Source organism: Theobroma cacao, chromosome 2 (assembly GCF_000208745.1).
Source record: "Theobroma cacao cultivar B97-61/B2 chromosome 2, Criollo_cocoa_genome_V2, whole genome shotgun sequence".
NCBI lineage: Eukaryota > Viridiplantae > Streptophyta > Magnoliopsida > Malvales > Malvaceae > Theobroma > Theobroma cacao.
In genome coordinates this window covers 35970194-35974734 of record NC_030851.1, presented here as the reverse complement: position 1 = coordinate 35974734, position 4541 = coordinate 35970194, and positions in this window count along the sequence as shown.

The following is a 4541-nucleotide window of genomic DNA, read 5'->3' as shown; positions in this document are numbered from 1 at the left end:
TTTTTTACTATTATATATATATATATATATATATATATATATATATATATATATAGTTTGTTTAGCTAAGGTTCTTACACTGGAGTAAAAAAATTATACACCATCATTTGATTTATTTTTCAAGTTCAAACTTTTTTTCTTCTTTGGAATAGTGAGGTAAGCCATAAATGAACGTGTCTTGCTAAGAGCACCATTTTTCTAAAATTGAGAATTGATTCCCAACATACACCGTGGGCTTCTTTTGCCAATGAAATTGAATTAAGAAAATTTGCTGAATAGCTTCTCATTTAATCATTTTCTTTCATGAAAATAGAAAGCCTTGAGAGACCAAAATGCGTACCCGAGTTTCATTGGTAGGCCACGGCTGCACCGTCCTCACCCATCCCTCCCATTCCTATACATCCTTTTTCACCTTTGAAAATTCAATCTTCTAATTTTTCATTCAAGACCTTTATTACTAGTCATGTATTTAATACAACGCATTCATATTTCTAGATGTAAATTAGGGTTCAATATGTTGTAATTCACTCATCTTTCCCAGGGGAACCTCACTTTTGTGCTTTGCCGCACACTTTTGCTTTAGTCAAGCTTACACAAATAGTGCTCAATGTCTCATTTTTAGCCCCACTTGGCTTTTAACCCACATATCCCAATCCTAAGACAAAATTGAATTAAGTAAATATAACCACTAAAGATGATTTTGTTCCCTCTCCTCTACTTTAAATTTTAATCAGCCACAGAAATTTTCAGGCTATAGGATTCCAGCTCAAAGGAACTCTTGGCATAAAATAAACTACAACACACTCACCTTTTGCGGAAAGCTTGTAACCAAACCAATCTATATGCTTTCTAGAATGAAGGGAAGATATAGAGTTACCATTCACTACTATTTAACTCCGAATTTAAAGGTAGTTTTTATGTGGATCAACCACTGTTTAAAAAGTTGATTACAATAAGTTACATAAGATTTTGTTTTCTCTTTTTCTTTTAAATTTCTGGTGGAGCTTTTTTAAGTGTGTTTTTTGACCAAAAGGGCAGTAAGGTGATCCCACAAAGGGGAGCTGAAAAATTCCAGTAGCCCTATACATTTTTGCAATCAAATAAGGTGCCATTCATTGTTCAAAGCTTCTACTGTCTAGGCCATTTGTCTGGAATATCATAAACAATCAAAAGAATCAGACTTATTGTTCACATGAAATCTTTGCATACATATTTCCAGGGTCCAAGCTTTAAGGCTTTCTTTTGAATTGTCTAATATCATGAGCCACGCTTCCAAATTGTTGAATTCTTTAATCCAAAAAAATAAGATGTAATATTTGACAAGAAATGAAAACAGGATCATAAATGGAATTAAAAAGAGATAATTAAACTGCAGGGTACAGCACTTATATATATATATATATATTTCATATTTGATAGTCTTAATCGAAAGAGGGGCCCTTTGGGTATCATCCCACACGGTTCGCGTGGTAACTAAGACATCATCCAAGAAAATTGTGAAAGTATATTTTGCTTAATCTTGTACTGTAATCATGTAAGGGTCCCTTGTTCCTCATTCCCAATGATAACCAATAAAATTTATTTTTAAGCATTGTTTTAGAGGGGCCAAAAGGTTAATTTCGAAGCCATCTGATCAGCTTATAACTGGAGAGTAGTAAAAATGGAGAATATATGAGTTTAGATGAAAGACTTGTACCATTGGATTACATGTTGTGATTTTCCAAAATGAATAATTAATCAAGTGGAGGTTCTTTCCATACGTAACTCACCCATCTGCTTAACTAAAAAGAAAGCCTCGACCGAATCATTAATTATCATTGAAAACAACAGAAAAGAGAATCCAATTTCTTATAGTAAAAAATTGAATGTATTTCTTATTTTGGTTTTGTTGTGTAGTAATCTGAAAGTGCCGGTTTAATGGCAAAAATGGTGCAAAGGAAAGTTTTCATAATCAACTAGCTGGGTAGGTAGATGCATGTAGGGCTGAAGAGCGAGCATCAAACCGGATTCTATTTCAGTTGGGATAAGCATGAGCGATGGTTGAACTGTCCAAATCTACAACTATACCAAAGCACAGAAATATTGCTTCCGTCCACCACGACTTTTTGGATTTTTCAAGTGGTTGCTGCTGAACAAGCCTAATTAAGCTATACACATTCTTCCGCCTCGTTTTCTCTTTTCTATTCAAACTATCAAACAACGTGAATTAGAAACGATTTTGTGTGGTGATGATATATATATATTGGTTGATTTCCATGTTCAAACTAGCTAAGAATCTTTTGTATACACATTTCTCCCTTTGATACGAAGGATAGTCTGCGATTCAAATCAAATGGACCAATTATATATGTTAATGAGAGTCTCAGGTGCATGCACGGACCAACTACATCTGTCAGGGAGGAAGGAAAAAAGTCATGATGGAATCAGCAAATGTGAATAGATTTTGACTGATTATAAAATGTCAAATATTAACTTGGTTCTACCATCTTGCCTTTTTGTAGCTTTTTTCAATGCCCAAGATTCAGCTCCCCCAAGTTGGGTTGAAAGCACCTCGATGTATAGGAAGAGGAATGATGAGATACTATGTATGTATGTACGTATGTTTCAAGATTGGTGATGAAAGCATCCTCTGTTAACATTTCAGTACACAAAGGAAAAAAAAATCTTACATATCTTTTAACAATGGCTATATATATATATATATATGTGTGTGTGTGTGTGTGAAGAAGCAGAAGAATTATGTTGATGTCCAGCCTTCGGCCCTACACACACGAACAACGCCGCTCGACCTCCTGGATGGACCACACCTGGTTGGATAATACTAACAATTATCGAAAACATGGTCTTCCTTTGGCCTTTTTTATTTCAGGGTTTCTTTTCGATTATTAATAAAAAATGGATTCAATTGTGCTGAAGGAGCGGCCAGATGGGGATGGAATTGCTATACAATGACACGACTCTTTCATCTTGGACAATGCAGGTGAACACTGGCTAGTTCGTACCACCACCTTCGTCCAAGGAGTTAAATTAAAATTTGAGTTGGATTTCACTTTTATGTTAATTTTTCTCATGTTCTATATATATATATATATAAAAGAGGGATCAAATTATACTAATATTAAAATTAATTAATTTTATATTATTTTATAAATTTTATATACGATCAATATTTAATAAATCAAACATTTTGATATAACAACTTATTTATATTTATCATAAACATAGAATTATGAATCAGTATGATATTTTTATCATATTGATCGAGTCGATTAATAGACATATAATTTATTACTTAACCAAACTCCCAAACAAACTAAATAATAGAGTAGCTTTTCACTGTTTGAATGGTTCATTGATTGAGAAATTATTCAATTGGATATGCCACCTTTCCATAACTTTTGATTTAGGTATATAACAAATTGAAGCTTGAGCAAGTTATCTGCCATTATTGTCTTCATTTGCACTTTCAATTCTAATTATGAGAAATCTATAGTTATATATATGTATATATATATATAATATATATATGGAAGAAGAAATCTAACTGATCATTTAATTAAAAAGGAGAAACGAGAGTGCATTGAGGGCCAATAATGTTGCACACCATATATCTTAACTGTGGCAAACCCCTCAATCAAAAAAGGAAAAACATTATGCGAATTAAACAGGTGAAAGCATATTTCTCCCTGACAAAAGCGAGATGAAAAACTGTTGAACTATAAACAAAAATCAAAGGGAGGGGCCTCAATATATCCTTTTGGATGAGAAGAAAAGTAGTAAATTTGGGACCTATTTCAACAGAAAATTGGTTCCAACAAATTGTTACCAACAATAAATTAAGAAAATTAAGTATATTGCAAAAAATCCAAGTGCTGTCACTACTTTAAATCAAGAGGCAAACTTGTCCCCTCTTTGTGGACCATTGCCCTCAAAAAACTAGCTTATATCTTAGAGTTTAGACAATTCCAGGTATTGGGCTGTGGCCACGCCTGGAGAAGATTATATTGGTCCCTCTTAAAAGTATACATTTCCTGGGGAGAAAAATTCATCAGTCTTCTTAGGTCTGTGCAAGATTCTGAGCTTTATTACTCAGTCTTTTTGAGAACAAAAAGTTTCCCATCCCCTGAGAATATTGGTACAGTATTTGTTGCAGTGGGAACTTTGGATTCTATGATTAACCGCATAAGAAAAGCAATTAATTAACGAAAACCAGCTGTAATATGCAATGGGATATCGATGACAAGTACAAGTAAAGAAAGAAGAAATAAAAGGGAAAAAAAATGAAGAAAAAGAAAAAGAAGGTGCTAGAGAAAGAATTAACACACAAATGGGGAGCAGTGACTGTAATGATGGTGATTTGAGAGCGCTAGGAAGACGTGGGACACAGACCCCTTATTTCCTTTTGCTTTTTTGCCTCCCCTTCCACCCACTCCTCTCACTCTTCTTTTGCTTTTTGCCTCCTCTTCCGCCCTCGCTTAGCCTTTTGAAAAATCTGACCAACCCCCCCCCCCCTTCTCTCTCTCTCTCTCTCTCTCTCACAA